The sequence below is a fragment of the Sceloporus undulatus genome, chromosome 2 (assembly GCF_019175285.1).
Source record: "Sceloporus undulatus isolate JIND9_A2432 ecotype Alabama chromosome 2, SceUnd_v1.1, whole genome shotgun sequence".
NCBI classification, from domain to species: domain Eukaryota; kingdom Metazoa; phylum Chordata; class Lepidosauria; order Squamata; family Phrynosomatidae; genus Sceloporus; species Sceloporus undulatus.
In genome coordinates, this window is record NC_056523.1 from 89,893,635 (window position 1) to 89,904,444 (window position 10,810).

Sequence of the window (10,810 nt, forward strand, 5' to 3'; positions counted from 1 at the left end):
TTACGATATACATGTAGAATGGTTTCTTTATTTTGTTTACAATCTGCAACTATCACATTCAGCTGATAACTTTGGCCCTGTACACACGGGCCTTTAGCATGTCCTGGTGACGTGCTAGGGTTGCCTTGGGGCGCTGTTTCCAGACATCCCACAACCTAGGACGTCACCAGGACTTCACAGCTGTGCAGCACTGTATACACAGTACGCACAGCTGTGACATCACTGTCGCACGCCTTCCAGATGGGCACGCGCAACAGTGACATGCTCACGCTTCCCCCGGCAGTTTGTGGTGGCGCTAAAAGGAGCCGCTTTTTAGCAGTCCTTTTGTTTCCGCGTAGCCACACTGCACAATTTGGTTGCTGCGGCACTGTTACACAGAATAGAGAGGCTGCCACCAACCCCCTCTTTCTGGCGGTCTGTACCCCGCGATTGTAAGTGGAATTGTGCAAGTGGGACCATTATGCATTGTACTTGAAGTAGCACATTAAAATACACATAGTAGCATGTGAGTATGCACTGACACTATGCATTGCTCTGATGCACTGCAGTTGCACAATGAGTTGTAAAACTTTGATTCCCATACATTGCGCTATACTGGTATTCAATATAGACATTGTGTAATGTAATGGGATATTTATGGTATGCTGAAGCAATGATGGATCCTAGTCTAAGTTGTTTACTGCAGGAATTAGCATTCATGGCACTAATGACCACTTGAAGGGCTACTACAGCATACTAAGACCCTCCTCTTAGTCCATAGATTGGGCAGCATCCGCACTGCAGTATTAATCCAGTTTGACAGCACTTTAACTGCCATGGCTCAATGCTATGGAATCCTGGGGCCTGTAATTTATTGTGGCACCAGATGTTTCTGACAGAGAAGGCTAAATGTCTTCCAAAACTACAGTTGCCAGAATTTCATAGCACTGAGCCATGGCAGTTAAAGTCGTGTGTAACTGGATTATTTCTGCAGTGCGGATGCAGCCTAAAATGGACAGCTCTCCAAGGCTTTTTTTGTGCTCCTGCCCCTTTCCTCAAGAAAAGAAAAAGTAAATTGCTTCTTCCTGGAGTCCCTTTTATACATGTCACAAATCCTCTTCCCCCACCCTTCAAAATAAAAAAACACACTTTTCCAAAAACGAGTAGATTCTGGTTTCATTTTTTGCACATTTCCAACTGTTGGAAGGGGTGGGGGTCCCGGGGCAGAAAAGTAGCCCCCAGACCCACCAAAGCCTTCTACCACTGTTTTAGAACCACTGATTCAAAAGGTAATTGTTTCTATATAAGGGTCTTTATTGTCATTGCCTATGACCATTTCTTTTTAAAAAATTATCCTTGCACTGAAAAAAGAGAGTACATAATGTGTTTTAAATCTAAAGTAAAATGGCTAGCAAACTATATAGCGCTGCGTGTTCTGGACAATCCAATACATTTTGATGATGGGGGCCAAAAAGAGAGATGATCCCTCACCATAGTAGTAAAACTTGTACATTAAGTTTTCACAAATTGTTCACAAAAGGGGATCTCCCCTCCTTCCCCCACTTTATTGGCTCTCCTATCTTGTTTTAGGAAGGCTGTGCCTGGCACCGCTACAGCTGGGCCCTTTCAGCATTCTTCATTACTGACTATGCTGGCTGGGGAGTTGATGGGAGTTGGAGTCCAATGACATCTGGTGTGCTGCACAGTTTTTATCACTGAGCAAGCCTTGAGAATTGAGCAACCAATGAGCCATGAACAGAAAGATCAACAAATAAATTTTTTGAAGTGCCCTGTCATTGGCCTGAATCAATTGGCTGCTGTACCAAGAAATCTTTTCGATGAGGTAACATACTTCCCATACTCTGACATCATGCCAGCCCAATTCAGCCCAATTCAAATACTGAGAAAGCATGGATTTCCTTGGTTCTGAAAGTCTGCTTCAAAGTCAATGAAGACAGGGGCTGCATCTGCACAGCAGAAATAATGCTATTTGACACTACGTCAAATGCCATGGCTCAGTGCTATGGAATTCTGGGGTCTGTAGTTTTGTGAGATGTTCAGTCTCCCCTGTGAGGGAGTTCTGGTGCCACAATAAACTACAAATTCCAGGATTTCACAGAATGCAGCCATAATACCTAAAGTAGTGTCAAACCTCTTTATTTCTCCAGTGCAGATGCAGCTGATGAAGGAACCCAACAACCAAAGGAGAATGAAACAGGCCTCCCTTCGATGTCCTTTGCTTTCCCACTAATCATGGAAATGTTAAATATACACTCGACTATAAGTTGATCCCATGTATAAGTCAAGACCAGGTTTTGGGGCCAAAAATGTGGATCTTGATATGACCTGTGGATAAGTTGAGGGTAAAACCTAGGGATATGTAACAAAGGCTATAAAGGATGAGGCAAAGGAAAACAATGCCAAAGTGATTACAAAAGTCCAGCAGGCATAACTGTACTCACCCTAAAAGCTGGATGGATGAAAGAGTAGAGGGGGATCGGTGCTACCGATACTATTCTTGTCTTTCATCAGGGGATTTTTTTTTTAATATGAATTGAAATATTTACATTAACCCGTGGATAAGCTGGGAGTTTTGGGACAATTTTTTGCCAAACATTTCTAGACTTATACATGAGTATATACAATACTTTCCTATGCTGGCTATGGGACGTTCTAGGAATCATCCTCCCAAAAAAGGTTGCAAACCTTTGTAATGTTTGCAAACTCTGATTTAGAGGAAGGGATGGGGAAAAAAGAGAAACGAGAAACGAGGAGCAGCAACCTGCTCTCCAGCTGCACCCTCACAGCCTAGAGCTCCCTATCTATCTCCAGCAGCAGCAGCCAAAACAAGGGCTAACATTCCATTGCACTGAGTTGTCTGTATTCTCTTCCTCTAAGCGAACAAGACTCCATCTGAGCAACTCCATCCCTCCGCCTCCCACCCCACCCATCCAAAGGGCTTCCTTTAAAGGAAAACTTTTCCTGGCCTCTTCCCCCTCCCTTCCTTCCTTCTCCTGAGTCAGCTGGTCCCTTAACACATGTAGAGTAAGCAGCTCTGGAGAAATGGAAGAGAGCTCTCTCTGGTGGACTATTCATTGTCTTCACATCTGCTTTCCAAATCAAAAGTTGTCAGGAATGCAAAGTGGGCAGGGAGACTTAGGGTGGTTTTGATTGTCATGCCCAGAATCCTCCTAATCAGTGGTGTCACTAGGGTTGGGGTCACCCAGTGGAGGAACTCATAGTGTCACCCACCCACCCCCCTTGATCTCCTCTGACACAACACCATACAAAATCCTTAGTAATTTTTTTTCTAGTAATGTTATGCATAAATCATAATTGCCACGTATCACAGAAAGTAATGACAATAGATGCAACATAAAAACTAGCAAAATTAAAGTTATACCTTTAACTTACAATATCCTAGGCACAGCCAAAATGTATTTAGATGTACATTGTTTCATGTGGTTAAAGTGAAAATTTGGTAAGATGTGATGTCTTTTAAGAAACATTTAAAAGAATTTAAAGTAATTTTATCAACTTTATTTTGATATAAAATTACATAAAATTTATGATCTATATTTATAAATATAAATAGAATTTTAAGAATAAAAAAACCTGGGGCTTTTCATTTCTCCTCCCACTGAGCCTTTCCTCGCTCATACCATTTCTTCAGCATTTTAAAGAAATGCAAGCAAAAATATAAAATCCATTTCTGTTCCTGCCAAAAGAAGCGGTGGTATCACCCCCTTTAGGCTGTCACCTGGTGTGGCCCACACTGTCCACACCACCTAGTGATGCCTCTGCTCCTAACTGGGATCTCTAAGTACAAGAAAGGGATTTTCCATGATTCAAACCCATCATTAGGATTCATAATGGGCTAAAGGAAGGAATTCACCAACTGCTTGAATTCAACAGGATGTAAATGTAAAATATAAAATCCATTTCTGTCACCTCCCCAGATGACATCAAGCCATATCAAATTCTCCCCTGGTTAGGGAAAAATAGAAATTGTTTTTGTTTATTTTTGCTATCCTAGAGACTCCCAAGATTGTAAAGGGCACAGAGGCTGTAATATGTGATGCAACTCTCTCAGGGGATAGCTGCCACACTTCAGAATTACCATGGCTCCTTCTTATAGAATGCTGGGTTTTATAGTCTATTGTGGCACCAGAATTCTCTGACAGAGAACACTAAATACAGTGCATCCGTGTCATACGCGGCTTTCATCTTATGTTCATGGTGCACTCCGTGCATCATGCACAAGCTCCATTATTTTCAATGGGGCTTGAGCATGCATGCTATTTGCCTTATGCGGAGGGGTCTGGAACAGATCCTTGCATAAGGCAAGGGCGCACTGTATTTCAAAAAACTACAAATCCCAGCATTCCATAATATTGAGTTATGACACTCAAAGTGATGACAAACTGCATTAATTCTACAAGAAATTTTCAAGAAATGCCAATATCATGGTTTCATATCCACCAGGTAGTGCATTTTGCTGATGTTATCAAACTACTAGAAGTCTCCAAGCTTTTGAATATCTAGTCCTTTCCCAGGAGGCAAGTTCAAAAGGTTTTCTCTCAGCTTTATAAAAATTCTCAACTGTATGGGACTTTTGCATAGAATTACTGTATTTTACATTTTCATAGGAGATAATTTTAAAAGTTCTGGAAAAAGAGCTAATTTCCTTTTTTGCTGATAGTAGCCAGGGAATGGAAAACTGACCAAACAGTAAACTCATGCCATAAAAGGCTATTAACAACCATGTTAGAAAAAACTAACTCAGTGAATGAGATGAGTTTACATTGACAAAGACAGTACAGTTTGGTATAACCTTATTATGCAGACCAGCATAAATGAAGATCCAAAGATACCCCAAAACACTTCTAGATATTTGATGGGACCCCTTTTACTTAGTTGATTGGCAGCCCCTTTGCTTTAAGAAATATAGAACAGTTATCTCACACAGACCAGGTCTCCAGAGAATCTCAGTTTATCTTCCCAATGTTTCCTTAGTTGTTTTGAAGTTAATAGTTTGTTGAGTTCTTTGAGCTCTTCCAGACTGGGGGTTTGTGCCAGTTTGTGCCATACAGTTAATCATAGAATCATAGAATGAAAGAATTGGAAGAGACCACGGCCATCCAGTTCAACCCCCTACCATGCAGAAATGTGTTGTTTCTTGACACCTATTATTGCTTTTGTGCCATTTTTACCACTTCTCTAGGCAAGCATCATAGGCACATTCAAGGCTGACTGCAGATGTTTCTGGGCTTGAAGCCCTCAAAATTCTTCATCATTGGCTAAATTGGTTGGGGTGCTGGGGTTTGTATTCCAAAAACATTTGGAGTACTAAAGTGTAGCAGAAGTGGTTTTAATACACACTTGCTGCATTGCAAAGCCTTTGTTTTCAAAGTAGAGAGAACTTGTGTCGACACCACTTCTACAACACCTCATAATTTCATACTCTCTAACTGTCCCAATTTGGCAATCCCAATCTCTGTCATTCCACTTTTTCAATTTCATATAAAATGCTCCTGTTTCTGTCTCCTCCTCTCACTTTCCCTCTTTGTCCTTCGTCTTATTTCCATTGCTGCAAAATGAATTCTAATTAACTCAGTGGGGTAGGAAGGGAAAAGGGATTGGAGTCTTGCTCTTCCCAGGAGTCTCAGGCAAAAATAAACCACTGCAGCCTCTGCTAGCTGGCGTGTTCTTCCTAATTAAATAACTTTTGAAATCTTAAATACGCACTGATGTTCATATGTCTTGGTTTTCATCTGTGAAATGTTGAAGAGTATGTAATTTGTCTCTGTCATTGCCCAAACTTTTGTTGTGATATGAACCTAAGTAGACAAACAAATGGCCCTACAATTCCAGAGTTACAGTGATGAGATTAGTGAATATGTCAGAAAGAACACGAAAGAGAGACAGGGAGAAAATGAGATTTCCCTCCTGTTATTCGCAAAATGAAATTAAAACTATTTTTTCTGGATACATCAAACAAGTGCTTTACTACTAAACAATGCCTCCTTTTCTCCCGTCTATGCAAGGGAACAATACAATGCAAGCAGGCTTTTTATTTCGTAAAAATGTCCACAAGGTGTCAGTAAAAGTTCAGAATATATGTTACTAACTAAGTTACTGGCTGGAGAGAGAGATTCAAAAAGTTAGTCTTTTCTGAAAAAAACTGCCCACATCAGTCATGGAAGATGGTTCTCAAAAATGTTTCTATGGGGTTAAATGTCTCAGTCTCTTGCAGAGCTGGTAAAAGATCCTTTTTGGATGACAGCTACCAAAATCTTCCAGCCAACATGTCCACTGCTTGTAATGGCTGGGGAAGTTTGGGAGTTGAAGTCCAGAAAAATAACTGTAATGACCTCTGCTTTTACACCAGATCAAAGGCAAGGGACCAGCCACAAGGAGATTAAAAATAGCCTCTCTGTTTGATGATGTTAGTAAATGTAACTTTGTAACTTTGTGCAAGGTATTATACTGTGATATATTAGCCCTTTTCAGGCTGCAAAATACTATATGGTGATATACTAGCCCTTTTCAATCACAAAGCAGTCCAACTGCAGTTCTGAAGCTAGACAAGGAAAGTGACCTCACTCTCTTAGAACATCAGTAAGTGGCTGGACATTGAGGAGGAAAACCATAGCTCTCTTCCCCTTGTAGCCAGGTGCTGCCTGGTCACAACACATGACAAATCCTGGAGTAGCCACAGCATACTGTGATTTCTCAGACCAGAATGTGTTCAAAAGAGAGAATTAGGTGGACAGTTCTCCCAAACTCCCCTCAATAGTCACTGTAAATCAGGGTAACTTGAAGGTAAACTGGATTTTCCTGTCAATGTAGATGCACCCATAGTCAGGATGACTCTGAGGAAAGTGTATTCAGAGGCAGATACCACTGCATAGACCTTACTGGGGACCAGTGGGGGAAAAAAGATTAAGGGCTAAAGTCCAGCTTGCATGCTTAGTTGTAGTCATGTGATTGGTCACTATGGGAAACTGAGTGCTGGGTAGGATAAGATGAGCTTTGGGATGTGATCCAGCAAGGCTGGAGAAGAGCGAGGAGAGGCAGCAAGTCAGAAACTATTTCACAAATCTTATTATTCTGAAGCACCAAAACAAAATCACCAATGGCAAGCAGTTCTAGGCAGTTGCAGTGGTTGTGGAGGTGCTGAGTTGGATTGGATGCGCCAAGTGTACTACAGCAGTGGTAACTAGTGGCTCAAATGTGGCATAGTGTAGCTGCTCCCAGTTTTAGTCCAAACTTTAAAAGAGTTCTCCAAGGCACTGAAGCTGTTTGGGAGATAAGGTTAATCCCTTTGTGTAACTCCTTTACAGCTTGCTCTAAAATCTGGAATCAGTTCACCATTCCACTAATGTGGAAGCCACTCCCACTGCTGTAATATAGAACAGGATTAATTCCATTCCTTCTCCCCATCTTTCTCTTTCTCTCTCTCTCATACACACACACACACACACACACACACACACACACACACACACACGGGAGGGGGGGAGAGGTGCATTGGAGAGGAAATCCCCATAGGTCTGACACTCTGAGAGAGAACAGCTGCTCTACCAGGTAAAGCTACCTATCTGCTAATACACTAATACATAGATGTCTTTGACAGCCATGCTTAACTACCCCCAGCCACTCTTCAGAGTAAAACCTTTTTCCGTTTGGGCAGGGAATGCTCAAACTGTGACTGGCTTCCCTTGTGTTTAGCCTCTGGCTGCAACTTTAACATGTGTGGGCACAGCCCAATAGACTCTGCAAAAGGCAAGGAGCACCAAAGTTCCCTGCAGAAAGGGAGGACATGCTTTCTGCCAAGGGCCTAAAGCAGAAATTATCTTCCCTTGCATACACAAAATTCTGTGAAACTTTACTTTTGAGTAAATATGCACAGGAACACAGGATGTGTCAGGAAGAATAGCCACCCTACTACTGTCTGATCCATTTTTTTAAAACACCCTAAGGAACATCTTGCTGAACTTCAAGTGCAATGAATCTAAACAAACTGAAAGAGGAAGCAGAAAAGGAGGAAAGAAAGTCTATGAAATTATTTTGACCCAAGCAGAAATTGGTCTATCGCTATCTCATGCCAATCAAGAATAAACAACCCCAAACCGTGCTTTCAAAAATGTTTGTTCTTTTTCTTTCCTAGAAAAAAAGCAAACATTTCTTTTCACCCCTTATTTACCTACGTTATAAATAAATGCAACACACACAAGTTTTCATTCCTTTTTGTTTGCTAACAAGTTCCCTCTTGTTTCTTTCTTTCCTAAACTGACAGACAATGTTCTTGTTCACATAATAATAAATAAATAATAAATTTATTATTTTTATACCGCCCTTCCATAGATCAGGATTCAGTTTACACATTTCTCTCAGGTACGTTCTTCTCTTTCTGAGGAGTGTCATTGCAGCATGAAGTGAACAGTGGATAGCTAATATAGACAGGACTCCCCAGCTTTAAACATTATGTCACAGTGAATTTTTACCATGAATCCTCCATCCCCAAGCCTTGAGAATGAGCTTTATTGACTATAGCAAAGCCTTTGACAGTAGAGATCACCAAACCCTCCTCCCATTCTAGCCACTGATAATATATGAAATACTAGAGTTGAATTCTGTTTTTCTTGATGTGTGAAAATTCCCACTTCCTAACAGCTTTGGTCCCTATTTTAGGAGAAAGGTAGGATATGAATCAAGTAAATAAATAAGACACCAATTCTGGTGCTGGACACAATTCTGCAGACACAGTGGACTGCTAAAAAGAAAAATGAATGGGTCATAAAACAAATCAACCATGAACTCTCCCTGGAAGACAAGATGACTAAACTTGAGGCTGTTGTACTTTGGTCAAGTGTATGAGATGTCAAGATTCACTGGAAAAGACAATAATGCTTGGTAATCTGGGAGAGAATAGGAAAAGAGGAATTATAGATGGATTCAATAAAAGGTCCCTGGTTTTATAAGACCTGAGCATGACTGTTGATGACCATGGGTCATGGAGGTCCCTCATTCATAGGATCACCATAGGTTGAATCTGACTTAGTGGCAAATAACGATGGCCTGTTACAGACAGCCAAAATAAAGCTGCTTTGAGTCACAGTGGAGGTATGGTGTTTCAATGATGCATGCATCCTAAGAGTCCAGAAGCCACACCAAAGCCACGCTCCAGTCCTTAGGGCTGGAGCGTGGCTTTGGTGCGAATTCTGGACTCTTAGGATGCATGCATCATTGAAACACCATACCTCGACTGTGACTCGAAGCAGCTTTATTTTGGCTGTCTGTAACAGGCCAATGATAACAAACTCTAGTTGGGACTCTACAACTATTCAGGCTAAGATTCTTAAATGCACATACAGAGTCTACTGACTTACAGCTCTGTACATGTAGACCATTCACAACTTCAGTTTCATACTCAGAAATTATGCCAGCAGGCGTGGTTCTGTTCCCACCACCACCACCACATCCATACACAGTCTAAAGTTGAGACTAGTCTGGATAAGGTGTTGCTTTGCTGGCCAAAAATGTAGGTTGGGTGTGGCCCAGAGCTGAATTTTGACCACAAAAGATTGCATAACCATTAGATAAAAGCTGGAAATATTTTCCATAACATCAGCTAAGCTGTTGCTTTTCTGTTTCAAATTTTCTTTCCAAGAGCACGATTTTAAAAATTAATTTTACTTTTTTACCTAATTAAAAGCAACGGGGTTGCACCACATACTTGGTTGTGTGCCTTCAAGGCAACCCTTTAATAGAGTTTTCAGGGCTCAGACTCACTTAAGATCATGTTTTCAGGGCTGAATGAGGAATCAAATTCCATTCTCCAGAGTCATAATCCAATGCTCAAACCACTGTACCACATTACCTGGCACTGCATACACCTGTGAATAATAGGTTTTCTTAACCAACAATAACAAGTGCCATAACTAGTATATTATTTTCACAAATCATTTTTGAAAGAAGTTCACAGAAGATATTACTTAAGTCTTCTGATACTTGCAGTATAACAGTCTTCTTTGCTGACTTCATTTCTGGTTCCAGAAGAGGAGGTATGAGGGATACATCATATTTATTTTCTCAGGCATTTAAGAGATCATTCAGGTGTCTCACATAAGCAACATCATGTCAGAGAAATGGACTAATGGAATTCTAAGGATCAGCCTCTGTAAACAGAGAGAAAGTGACTGAGGACTTTATCACATGAGGTTAGAAGTCGGAATTTCAACAGTATAAAAATGTGTTTAGCCTATACTTATCACATGATGCTGTGACTGTCCTGCTGCTTCTTTGCGTTCCATCCATTGCTGGAGTGCTCCTTTTCATTTACAGGTTTTTGTCGATGCCTCCCAATTGCTCTGCTTTTCTACTATGAATTTCCATTTCATAGGTCCTTTCTGCTACAGTTCCACTTCTCAGACAGTCGTGTGATATGAGTGGGATCATTCTGTACTTCTTCCCCTTGGTTTTACTTTTTTTAAATGTTTTTTATGTCACCACATTTCCAGTTGTGGTAATAATAACAACAGCAACAACAACCGCCGAAAGATACTGAAAGGGTAGGACATAGGCAGGAAGGCATGGTTATAAAGGCTGGGCAGAAGCGAGATTGCATAACCATGAGTTGTCAAAGTACTATTGGAGAAAAAAGTGTGATAATACATGATGCCAAACCAGTATGCTTCCATTCTTAAACTAGCAGTATTTTGGTGGTACAGAGGGCTGATGTGATAAAATCCTGAGCCTGTAGTCAAATACACCTTTTTGGAAGGGGGAAACAACCCTACACTTTTCAGATAGAATGGTGGGGCTA